Below are 13,617 nucleotides of genomic sequence, written 5' to 3'. Positions count from 1 at the left end.
CGTCCAGGAGAACAGCTCCGCTGTGGTCTACCTTGGGAAAGGATGTGCCTGCGTGCGAACGGCCTGCGATTTTGTGATCCTGAACTCGTTCCAGCTTAAGCCCGTGATCCCGGGAGTCAACCGCTGCTTCTGCAACCTGTCTTCGGTGGCAGCCTGCGACTTCACCTACACGGTACCGGTCTGGACCCAAGAAGAGATCCTGGTGGCACCCTCCATCTATCGCTATGTGAAGCCAGTCTCCCTCGGCATCGGTCTGGAGCTAATCCACGAGCTCCTGACCCACCCCCAGCTCCACCGCACCCTCCAGAGCATCCAGAGGGACGGGGACACTACTGCTTTGGTTGTGTCCCACAACGGAAAGGAGATTTTGGATCTTGCCCAGCGGATTAAGACCATCGGTGAGCACTCGTGGTGGGAGACCCTCTTTGGCTGGAGCCCCACTGCCACTGGAATTTACAATTTGGCCCTGCACCCGATCATTGTTATTTTGGCCTTTCAAGTTTTGTTATGTGCCTCACTACTTTATTTGGGCTGTTGGAGCCGCCGACAGCTCCAGCAACTCCAGCTGTCTTACCGTTTGGATCATTACAACCCCGACCTCCTCTTGCCCTAATGGTTGTTCTTGGCGCCCTCCTTTAACCCTTGTTTGTTTGCTTATGTTATTATGAACTATGCTTGGATTTTATTATGTGTACGGATCCTGGACCAGCCCCATGGACGCTTTGCTGCCGGACACCGCTCCGAGGCCCTCTTGTGGACTAGGGGGGGACATATTACTCTGCCCCCCAGCCCACGGCCCGCATACGAACGACTGCTAGCGGCACTACCTCCATGAGGACTAGAACTGTGTGCCTGAAGCCCTTCTCGCCGTTCACCGACCCTGCTCTGCGGATTGACGCAGACAGCAAGGGGGGGGGTGGAAGTGTGTTTTGGAGCACACGAACTAAGCTTGCGTGTTCTTGTAAATATGCAACCCAGTCCAGCAGCTGTACTGCGGACTGAGCCATCTGTGATCTTTGTTGCTCTATTGTTTTATGAATTTCTCTCCATTGCTTTCATGAATTTTACTCCCATGAATTTAGCCCCGAACTAGCCCCTCCCTCTATCTACTGCAAGTGCGCCCATGATCTTCCCATGAACTGGGAACCCTTTTTATCACCCCCTATTAACTTTAGCCCTATGAATTTGATTTTAACCTTGTGAATTGCCTTTTTAACCTGACCCCCTTCGCCGAGGTAATTCTAGCATATCTATTATTTTATGAATTTGGTTTTAACCGGGACCCCTCCTGAACGGTCTCTTTTAAAGGTTATTTTATTTCTGATTTTAAGCTCGATGAATTTGGTTTTAATCTAACTATATGAGCTGGTCTTTTAATTGCAAGGTTTATTTTTCTGTCCCCTATGAGCCCTTCCGCCGCTTACCCCTCATGAATTATTTCCTCGCACTTGCTTTTACTATTGCTGCTATCATCTATGAAATTGGTTTTAACTTCCTGAATTATGGTTTTAATCCTATATATGTATTTATGATTTTAACCATCTATGAATTGTTCCACCCTCGATGAATTGGTCTATGCCTTGCTTGCACATTTCACTTTTACCTTGTATGAATTGCTTTTAATCCTACATTCATGAATTGATCCATGAATTGCCTTGGCTTTTAATCTTATGCTTATGAATTAATCCGTGTATATGAATTGCTCCTGGTTTTTAATGCTTTTAACCCATCATGAATTCCGTATGAATTACCTTCATCCATGAATTAATCAATGTACACAAATATGAATTATTGCTATTTATATGCATGAATTGCTCATTGCTGCCTATGAATTGCTGTCTATGTTGACTGTAGCACTTAGCACACCCCCTGGTGTGAACCCAGAGACCTGCAGCCCATTGGCTGATCTAAATTGCACTTATTCGGTTAGGTGGTTCTCCAAACTAAATTTTTGAGTGACGCCTCCTCCCCCTTCCCTTCCCACTCCTTCTTCGCTCGAAGCTCGACCACCGGACATTGCCGACCACCTCGCCTTTGAAGTCAAGTTCGGAGACCCGCGCGCCTGACGTCACGGGGTCTCCGAGGGGGGGAATTGTTGCCAAGTAGGCCCCCTCCCCTGCTTTAAAGCCTGCTATGAACTGTGTTAAAGTTTCCTGCATTACTGTTTCACTGCTGCACAAAGATTACTTTGCACGTGTGTGCTCTGATACACGTGTCAGTTTCCTGCCTGCATGTCAATTGCCTTGCTGCTGCTATAGACTGTGTAGTTACTGACTCCATGTTTGGATAACTGCACAAAGGACTCTCTTTTCTGGGCAGCCCTGCCCTGACCTGTATCTGGACTTCCCAGTGTGTGTTTGGACTGTGTTACAAGTGTGCCCCGTGCCTGCACTGCCATCTACCACGGACCGTGCCTGTTCCCTGCTTTGGACTGTGTTTTAAAGTGTTGCTCCCCTGCCTCCACGGAAGCCTGCCTCATATGGGCCCAAGCCGCTGCTAGCAGCCGGGCGCCTGCCGGGGAAACCTCCAGCGAGCCTGGCTAGGCGCTCCCTGGTCAGTTCCCGCCTGGAGCCTCCCGCGAGCCGGTCGCCGAGCTTGCCCTCGCTACCGGGCAGCCTGCTATCCAGCCCCAGCTATGCCCAGCCGGCATCCATGTTCTCAGGCAGCCAGAAGACCCTGAGAGGAAGACTGCTTTGGGAAGCCATTTCGGCGAAGCGGGCACACCACGTCCGCAGCGAGAGCCCCTCGCCCCGCTCTGCATATCTTAGGAGCCGCCCAGGAGAAGGAACTAAGTGCCGACCATCCCAAGCACTTAGAGAATGCATCTCAAAGAAACCTCCGCATTCCAGAAGCTGATGACATCAGGACAAGCCCTGTCCGCTGGAACATCCTTTCAGCCCACTTGGATTTCCCCCTCCCTCTTTTGTCCCCTCTTCCTGAGGTGTCACTTATCACAATCTGATTACCAAAGTGGCCCATCCAAGCCATTCAGTAGCCCATTAGACCCTTTGTTTTAATCTGTGAGAACCACCAAGTACAGCACCAGCCCCAGGGTACGTTTTGGGGTATTTAAGCCGGCCTCCCAGACCGCATGGTGCTCGTGCCATTCCCGTCCTGTCCCAGCCAGGCGCGTGCCATCCTATCCAGACTTCCTTGCTGTCCGTCTGTGGTTCCAGTGCTGGCATTGGACCACCACCCTCGCTGCTGTGTCTCTGCTTCGCTCCAGGATTGTGAGTATTTCCCTTATCATCGTTGGGAACCCGCTAATGCGAACGTCTCTGTATTTCCTACTCTGTATTTCCTAGATCTTGTGTGTTCCTTGTATGATTGTGCAAGTTAGGCTTACGCCACACCAAATACACGTGTTTGGAACTTATTTGTTGTCTGCCTCTTTTTCACTAGAGTGTCTGGGATCGGGACCTCCGTAAACATAGGTTATGATCCGCGCTTAATATTTAGTTACAGACTGCTATAGCTAATTCCCCATTATAATAAAGAGCAGTTCTGGTAACAAGTGCTTGCACCAGAAGAGGCGAGGCTGTACATTCGGCAGTCCAAGATGAACCAAACAGGCAAAGGGCACAAGATGGTACTTAAGGCTGCAGGAGATGCCCGGTTTTGCCCTGTGAGGGCACTGGGTGAGTACATGGATGCCAGAGGTGGCTCCTCAGGCTACTTATTTTGGCATGATAGGAAGCTGCTGCTTACCCAGTACCAGTTTTGGGACATGATGAAGCAAGTTCTGGGAGAAGCAGGGCTGCTGGTCAGCACTTTGAGAACACATTCCTTTTGGATTGGGGCTGCTTTGACAGTAGCATGCCTTGGCCTGCCTAGCCAGGTTATTAAGTGGATTGGCCATTGGTGGTCTGAAATCTTTAGAAGTTGCCTTCAGTAACTGGAGCCCTTGGAGCCTAATGGGGCATCCTTTGATATGCAGGTGCATGCATATATCAGAGTCCTGTTAGGGTCCTTGTTTTGGGCCACTTGATTGAATTTTGGGTGAAAAGAATGGCCAACACCAGTGCTGGAGGGACTCAGCTGGTCCTTTCCTCCCTTGCAACCATCAGTTTGTTTGGCAAGTATAGAATGTTGTGGGGCCAGCTCCTGCCCTGTCCACCAGATTCTGAGGGAGGGTAGTTGTCCTGAAGTTCTGATCATTCATTTAGGGGAAAATGACTTGGTGTAGACGAAAGGTGTCATACTTGTAATTAGGGATTTGAAGAGGGATTTGAAGAGGGTCAGCGATTTAAGTCCTGGTCTGCTGTTGGTTTGGACGGAATTCCTGCAGACAAGGGTCGGGAGGGGAGCGGCTAAACTTGCAGGCATCAAGAATGCCCAGCAGAATGCCAACTGGGCAATAAGCAAGAAGGTCTTGCCTATGGGGGGGTCTATTATCCCCCACCCTGGGATCTGACATGATTGGCCACACCTATATAGGAGTGACAGGGTACACCTTTATGAAGGTGCAATCTCTATCTGGCTGATCTTCATGAGGGCCTGCACAACTTAGTAGTCAGCAGGTGAGGCAAGGGTGTTAAGCTAGGCTAACCTCCTTGTGTGGCAGGAATAGGGTGGGCTGCTCAGGTTAGGTAGGGTTAATTGGCAAACATCTGGAGGCATCAGGGTGATAGGGGCATGTCCAGAACAGGCTATCACAGGCCATGCAGCTGGGTGTGTATTCATTTTGGTGTGTCACATTTGGGGTGCAACTGGATCTCATCCCATCATGTTACAAACTGCTGCTGAATTTCCCCAACTTGGTGTGTAGAACTAGTCATGCAATTCTCTGGATTTGGGCTTTTGTTCATATACTGCCAGAAAACCAGCTTAAGGTTCAGGTAGCAGAGATGTAGGGGGATCTATGGTCTTTGCTTTTTGTAATTAGGCGAGGCAGGAGACTGCAATTCAGATTGGAACAAAAATTTGGAAAAGTGTTTTACCCATTCTTCCCATATCATTGTCCTAACTTAAATGGCCTCATGAAACTGCTACTTGTCATATTAGGGAAAGTAGACAACACATGAATGTGTGTATAGTTTGCCCAAGGGGTCAAATACCAGGTCTAAGGGGGCATTTCAAGTTGAGAAGATGGCCCAGGTAAAAAGAATTAATACCAATTCAGTCCTGAGACAAATTATGGCCTAGTTTAGCTATTTACAAAGAAAAATGCTTGGGAGGTCCCGACTCCCAACATTACATCAAGTTGGGTCTTCAGAGTTGGATGAAATACCTGTTAGGGTCTGCTTACAAGTTCAACAATCCTTGTGTCTGCGTTATCCTTTGTAACTGATTGACTGGTCCTCCCTTACATCTGACTTCCTGTTTTTAAGAACTGAATAATGAGTGATCCAAAGTAGGCAACTTGTGTTTGTCTGCAATGGAATGTAGGTTAACCATGTCAATCTGTTATAGCAAAATAAAATGAAAGTCTAGTGGCACCTTAAATATTAATGCTGAAATAAATGTTAGTCTTTAAGAGGCCACTAGACTTTTAAAAAAATGAATGTTAGCCAGTTGATGGTGACATTATTTTAATTACCCTCTAATTACCAGTGGTTCATATGCTAATTAGACACATTGAGGGGACTTGGTACTTCTTCTAAATAATAATAACTGTGCTTATATTGCCCCACTCAGAGCAGTGAACAAAGTCAGTATTATTATTATCCCCACAGTATGGCTGGGGAGCTGGACCTGAGGAGAGTGGCTTACCCAAGGCCACCTACTGAGCTCATGGCAGTAATGGAATTCGAACCAGCAGACTGCTTATTTGAAGCTAAACCACCATTACTTTTTTGGATTCAAAACATCATCTTCCATAAAAAGAATGATACTTAAAATTTTTAAAATATCTGTGTGTGATCTCTGTATCTCTGCATGTGATGCTAAAATGTAAAACAAATATATTACTCTTTTGATGTATTTGTCTTTTTGCTTCTGTTTGGCAAGTAATTTCCTTGTCAATCAGAAGAAACAATAGGGACAATAGCCTCCCTCCTCTTCTCAGCCTCTTTATGCGAGAATGGTGTGACTCCTCTGTTCTCTCCACCTGTCTTACAGGGCCATAAAAGAGGGATGAGTTGACAGGAACCACTTGTATTGTTGAATATGCTGTATATAATTCCATTTTTGAACAGCAACAACTCATGAATATAAGTAGAGATTGGTATTGGGAAAAAAAACCCCCACGAACCAGGAAGTTGATGGTTCGTGGGTTTCACGAACCACAAACCACAGAACAGGACCAGCTACGAACCAGTTTGTGGTTTGTGGGGTTTAAATGCCCCTTTCTGGCCTTAACAGTGGCAGGGAAAGGGGCACTTAACAGTTTAAAGGGCCCTTTCCTGCCTTGCAAGTGGCAGATCCCTTTAAACTATCAGATGGCAGGCGGTGGGGGGATCCCCCCTCACCACCTGCCAGCTGATAGTTTAAAGGGACCTGCCAGTGGGGAGGGGCGGGAAGGCCATTTTCAGCTTCTCCTGCTTCCCTGGGGGCCCACAGGGTGGTGGAAGAGGCCCAAACTGGCCTCCCTGCCCCTCAAATGGTGGCCATGGCAGCCATTTGAGGGGCAGGAAGGCTGAAAACTGCCTTCTCGCTCCTCAAATGGCTGCCGCGGCTGCCATTTGAGGGGCAGGGAGGCTGGTTTTGGCCTCTTATGCTGCCCTGGGGGCCTGTAGGGTGGCGGAGGAGGCCATTTTTGGCCTCTTCCGCCGCCCTGTGGCCTTCCCGCCCCTCCCAGGAGGAGAGGAAGGACGCTGTGCTGCAGGGGAAGGTAAATGTAGGGCTGGGGCTGGGGGGTAGGGGGGCTGGGGTTTGAGCAGTTTAAAGGGACTTGCCCCTGCAAGTCCCTTTAAACTATCAGCTGGCAGGTGGCAGGGGGGATCCCTGCCTGCCACCTGCCAGCTGATAGTTTAAAGGGACCTGCCCTTGCAAGACCCTTAAAGGGGCAGTTTAAATGGCCATTTCCCCAGGGAAATGTAAATACGACCCAATGAACCAGTATACAGTTCGTGAAAGTGCTGTGAAAAGGAGCTTCCACGAACCCTGGTTCACGAACCCTGAACCGGCCTGGTTCGTGGGTTTTTTTAGGTCGTATTTAGGTTCATGCCCATCTCTACATATAAGCAGTGCTTCACATGGTGACAGCCATACAGGTGGATCCAGCAATCCCTCAGTGGAAGACTGAGGAAAGGTTATTTTGTCTTCTCCATTCTCAGTGAAGCCTGTGGCTATGAGTCAACAGGGGTCCTATTACCCTGGAGATCAACTTTTGAAAGGGACTGCAGGGGTTGTTGTGGAATGCAGCAAAGATCCATGCTCCTTGAACCAATTGATTGTTGGATTCAACACATAAGGTGGATCAATTGAGATGATCTTGAAAGCTTTTATAGTTGCTGCTTTAGGTCCAAGGAGTCTCCAGCTGGCACAGAATGCTGCAGCTTGTTTACTCACAGGAGCTAGATGGAGTGTGCATATCACTCATTCTGTAGTCACTCTATTGGCTTCTCATCAGTTACTGGGCTCAATTCGAGGCCATGACTATCACATTCAAAGCCCTTCATGGCCCCTCATATCTGTCAACCGCCTCTCCCCTGATGTTCCACCACAGCAGCTTTGCTCATCTGGACAGAGCCTTCGCAGATACCACCCTGCAGTTCAGCAAGATCAACAGCTGCCTGCACAAGTGCTTTTTCTATGGTAGCCCCCACCGTCTGGAATGCCCCACCTGAGGAGGTCAGAAAGGCTCCCACTCCCCTGGCTTTGCACAAACTATGCAAAACTGAATTATTCAGGATGGTTTAGTGTTGTAAGAAATAGCTCAGAAAGATGCAGTGGTAGGAACAAGGACAATACACTACTCCGTTGGATACTGTCTGCTAATATAGACAAGCACCTGCTAGGGAGTTTCCGCACTGCTAATTGTGCCATGTAAATTTGTTATTCTTTGTTTCAGAAAGATTTCATCTCTGTGCTCGGCTTTATGCTTGTTTTTCAAATTTTCTGCTACCGTACCCTATTGTCACTTGTACTGTGTAATCTGCTTTTGATCTCTGTGAGAAAGGCAACAATAAATAAATAAATAAATAAATAAATAAATAAATAAATAAATAAATAAATAAATAAATAAATAAAATGATGTCCTGTTTCCTGTTATCAGCCAGGAAGCTGAATTATCACCTGCAGTAACAGAGGGGGAAAAAATCTAACACATCCATATTTGGAGACTTGCTGCACCCACTAGATTTAATGTATGTATGCATCTGTTGCATCACAATACAATATTCTGTCCATTCCTGCTCTATCCTGTCATAACTCCAATAAAGCACACATCATATATGTGAAAATTAAAATGTCATGGATTTTAGTCTTTCCCCACTAGCAATTTACACTGATAAGGCAACCGTAATGCAGAGACCATTAGATCGCAAACATCCTAAGGCTTAGTTTCATGTGTTCATTCTTTTCTTTCTAAAAAAAAAAAAGTAAATGAAGGAAAGTGCTACTGCATCAAGAGGAAGAATAGACCATAAAATTAGAATTTAAAAATGATCAAGAGCTTGGATTAAATTTCTTTCACTCTTTCCTCCCTCCCTTTCTTTGCTGTAATCTTTGTCACTGAAATACAAATGTCATGAATGTGAGAATAAAGCATCTCGGGCATTAGGCTTCAATGATAGCTCATTCACATGACAATGGCTGTGCTGAGAACAGAACATTTCACAGAATGGAGCTATTCTTGTGGCAAAGATTATAATGACAGGGAGAAACGGTGCAAAATTAACCAATTCTTGCATCTTCAGAGAGTAATCTTACCAGCCTCCTTGTGTGCTGTATAATGAGAGGAGACGAAAGTACGGTCTGCCTTCCAGAACAATGAAAGTTAGCAGCTTGTCCAAGCTGTGGGAAGCCTGCAGTTGATGGAACCGCCACCAGTAGGTGCCACTGCAATCAACTAAAATGCCTAAGTGGTCTTAGAGGAGCTGTGGCAATATGACAACAATGTAATAGAAATTAAGAAAAGAGGAAATTTGTTATACACTGTATCATGTATCTATTTTTTCCCCCATCATTGTGCATATCATCTTTTTGACTTTGTTGTCACTGTTCAGGGCCAGAACAAAGGCACTGTGGGACTGACTTTGTTGTGGCTGCATCCTATACTTTTGCAGATGAGCAGAATGAAATGAATCAAAGGCAGTCTCCCTCACTTCTTGCTACCAGGTGTATCAGATGGGGCCTTTGGGTAAGGTTGGATAAAAAGAAATTTTCCATTAGCTCATTAGATTCAACAGTTGCATGTGCAAAAAGAAAAGAAAACAACAAGCTTTGTCAGTATACCAGTCCACAAGTATACACGTGTTTCCTCAGTAGAACAAATAATACATCCCAAGGACCACTGCAGATTGGGAAAATGGCTGGGGTGAAACCCTTTCTCCAAACACAGTACAGTTAAGATCTGAATTAGGCACTGTGCTCAAGGGAATTAAGGAAGACCTGTAACTCATACTTGACATCTACACAGGACATAGGACAGGGACAATTCCTTGCTTTTGCTATCAAGATAGATTGCACAACAATCTATCATGTCCCCATTTATTGTGACTCTATGTCACAATATGCAAGCATATGGCCTAAACAAATAGTCTTCCCATCCAAAATATATTCATATGTATGAGAAACTTGTGAACACTAAATTTATAGAGACTTCGTTAAGATAAGAAGTAGCAAGAGTGAATTATTTTTATATATTTTAAGAAGATGTTTCAAATATTAATAAACTTGTCTGGTATTTGAAGTTACATTATGATAAGTTAGCCAAGAATGTGTGCTCTTTTGAAGCTGGACAGACAGCTATCGTTAGGAAATGGTTCTGAAACCCTATAAATATGAGAAGCTGAATTGATTGGGAGTTTTTTCCTAGAGGGATTCCTTGCCTGTGGCCTTCGTAACTTTAGGTAAGTTACTTTTTTGGACACATGTAATTACTGTCCCTTAATGGTCTATGTAGTTGTCGTGGATGGTATGATTTTCTGTTGACTGAGCCAATTTTAAGAATGATGAACAATTACATTTTACTAATAAAGTCTTAGAATGGAAGCAGAGATTCTGTAATTGTATTACTTGTGTACAATACCCAGTAATTAACCTAAAATATTATCTGTGGTGTTCCTCTTACCAGGAGTTAAATGATTTGATCTAGGAAAGCTAACCTGATGCTCAGGGGCAGGGCTTCTTAAGTGATACCTATAACTTGATCAGTAAGAGCCCCGTGGTGCAGAGTGGTAAGCTGCAGTACTGCAGTCTAAGCTCTGCTCACGACCTGAGTTTGACCCTGGCAGGTTCAGGTAGCCAGCTCAAGGCTGACTCAGCCTTCCATCGTTCCGAGGTCAGTAAAATGAGTTCCCAGTTTCCTGGGGGTAAAGTGTAGACGACTCGGAAAGGCAATGGCAAACTACCCTGTACAAAGTCTGCCAAGAAAACGTCGTGAAGTGACGTCCCCCATGGGTTAGTAATGACTCAGTGCTTGCACAGGGGACTACCTTTACCTTTACTTATATCTTGATCAGGACTAACCAGAGTAATCTAGAACATTAAACTTATCTGGAGAGAGCACAGATTTTAAAAAATTGTTTCTTGAAGTGCTGCGTAAAGGAGACACCTAGGCAGTTCTCTTCTATTCCATTTCAAAAGTTGTTCATGTTCTCAGTTGTTCTTCTAATGCTTTCCTTTGCAGTTAGCTTTTGTTTTTCATTTCAGGACAAACTGTCATATAGTTTAAATTCTGAATTAAGGTATGCACAGACTTCTTTAGCCAAGTGGCGTAGTTTCCACTGTATAGAGAGATGCATGTAGAAATGGACATGTCTCATCAAAGAGACTCAGTGTACAGGCTAACATGATGAATTAGGCTGAGAAAGACCCATCCTAGGTGCATGACTGTATGGAGGAAAAGGAGAGTCTTTTCTGGTCCACTCACCCATTTTAATCCATGTAATTTCAGTTATGTTTGTCCTATAGAGTCTCTCAGTTTGCACTCGCAGCCAAAAAGATAAGATCTAAGGTGGTACTGAATGAGGCTGTTTCGTGACTCCTGGGATAGTTTGGCATACTGTATTGTTTTAATTAATTTTAGTAATCTATACAAACTGTGATAAGGGATTTAATTGTTTGTTAGTCAATGTTTGGTGAATTGTGATGGCCTATGGCTATAGACAATAAACTTTTAACTTTGACTTTGAAGTTATGTTTGTAGGAAAAAATGGGAAGCAAGACTGAGTGGCTAATAAGGCCATTACATCTGTCATAGATATAACTGCACTGGGCTGCTGAAAAACTTTTCTTTTAACTAATAACTGATGATATATGAAAATGTCTTCAATATTTTGTGTTTGTGTGTATAATATGTGTGTGTGTTATGTTCCATCATGTCGCCTCCAACCTATGGCAACTCTATGAATGAAAGACCTCCAAAATGTCCTATCATTAACAGACTTGCTCAGTTTGTGCCTCTGTGTCAGCACGGAAAAGTGGTCCAAAAGGATGGGTACTGAAAGCCACTGAGAGATTCAGGAGAATCAATAGAGTTATAATCTTCCCCATCTGTCTCCTAACAGGTCATCCACCAGGGCGACAGATGCTGTTTCAGTCCCATAACCAGGCCTGAAACCAAACTGGAAAGGATCCAAACAATCTGTTTTCTCCAAGGATGCTTGAAGCTGTCCAACCACGTATCAAGTATGGAACATTTGAACCATTTCTGTTTTACCTATTATTATGTCTACAAATTTGAAATTGAATATTCTTTAAGATTCAGTTGAATTAAGAGGACTTAATTAACAATTAAGAAAATTATGCTGGATACATTTTTTGTTTATGTTTAAAAACGATTATATGCTATTTTCCAGTGTGTGTTTAGCTGAGTAACTCAATAGAATGGTCAGCCTATTTTTAAAAGAGTGAGTATGGATAAGACTTTTTTTTTTTGGATTGGCTGTAATTGCTGCTCTATCATGGTACTCTCTTGCATTAAATTCAAAAGAAAGCCTTCGTCCCAGTGGAGAAACTCTTGGATTTACTTGTTTTTAGAAGCCTTTCGCTTCTGAACAATGTGCATATAAATATTGTTCAGTTATGATTTCCATCGAGGCAGCCAAAATAAGTCATGTCTATTTTCTTGTTTTAGTTGTGCTGTTTTTGGCTCTTAATAGTGTGTGTGTTCAGACAACAGTTAATTCTCTTCTAATAGGACAAATTCTTCAGTACCGTTCAAACGTGCAAAATTGTGTCATGCATCTTCTAGGCATAGTTGGATTTGATCATTATGTTTCCCTGAACTCCTATTAGTTCTCCATAAAATATCATATTGATTTTTAAATATACCACTTCTACATTTAACGCTGTCCATAGCTTGGCCACCAGTGACTTTGAATCTATTGATAACTATTTCAGTGACTTGCTTGTGTATTAAAAAAACTATTCTGAAACTATGTTACTGTGCAAGTTATGAATTTTAATCACTATAATTTGTTTTAGTTATTGATAGATTTTGTCTGATGGAATTTGAGTAATAAATTGTTGGCATAATTTTCAAGGAACAAATTTTAAAGGCCTTTCTGTGAATATGAATTTTAAAATTAGGGCTATGCCAAATTTTTGCACCTAATTTTGAGAGGGAGGGAAAGGAAAGTTTTGGGGGGAGGGCAGTATCTCACAGGAAATTTCCTTCCTTCCTTCCTTCCTTCCTTCCTTCCTTCCTTCCTTCCTTCCTTCCTTCCTTCCTTCCTTCCTTCCTTCTATTTCTATGACTCCTATTCAGAGTCCTGCTTGAAGCAAGCTTACAAAACCCTAGAAAAAGTATTAAAAACAAGTTGTGATAGTTACAGGAGGAGAATGCTCTGAGGAAATTGTACTTTAGGTTCAAGGCTTTATTATTTTTAGGATCATGTTGTATTCAGCAATATGTTCCTTTTCCTCTGGGCCAAACTAAGAGTCAGGGCTAGACATGGGCATGAACCAAAAAAATTTAACACACCAGCGGTTTGCGGTCAGTGCCGACAACGATCCCGAGATCGCGAACCGCAACGAACATTTCCCGTTGACAAACCGGTTCACGGTTCATGGTTTGTGGGGGGGCGGAATGGCCCCTGTGGCACTTACACAGCCCATATTCCCAGGGAGTCTTTTGCAGGCTCTCCTACAGCCATCACCCAAGTTTGGACAACAGTGCAAAAGGGTTCTTGGAGTTATACCCTCTCCAATCCAAGGCCCCCAGGAAACTCCCACAAAAATCCAAGCTCAATTATACTCTCAGTCTCTCTCCCCAAAGGCTAGCAAGTGGCAAGCAAGAGCTCTGTCCCACTCCACTGCTCTCAGAAAGTGAAACCCAGCCTGGGAGACCATGGCTATTTATATGCATGGGTCCCATTGAGCAACACAGGAGGTCTGTGTTTGGCTGTCAGAGCTGCCTATCAGGGTTTGCAGGGATGAGATTGGAGTGCCCGTGGCTACAGAACACCCCTTCCCCCCTCCCTCCCCTGGATGGCTTCTCCCAACTTGTAACTGCTTTGCAGCTCCGTGGTTGGAAGGAAGACCTGCCGATCAAGGAAAGCTGGGCTT

This window comes from Eublepharis macularius, chromosome 7 (genome assembly GCF_028583425.1).
Source record: "Eublepharis macularius isolate TG4126 chromosome 7, MPM_Emac_v1.0, whole genome shotgun sequence".
Classification (NCBI taxonomy): Eukaryota; Metazoa; Chordata; class Lepidosauria; order Squamata; family Eublepharidae; genus Eublepharis; species Eublepharis macularius.
This window is presented reverse-complemented; position numbering follows the sequence as displayed.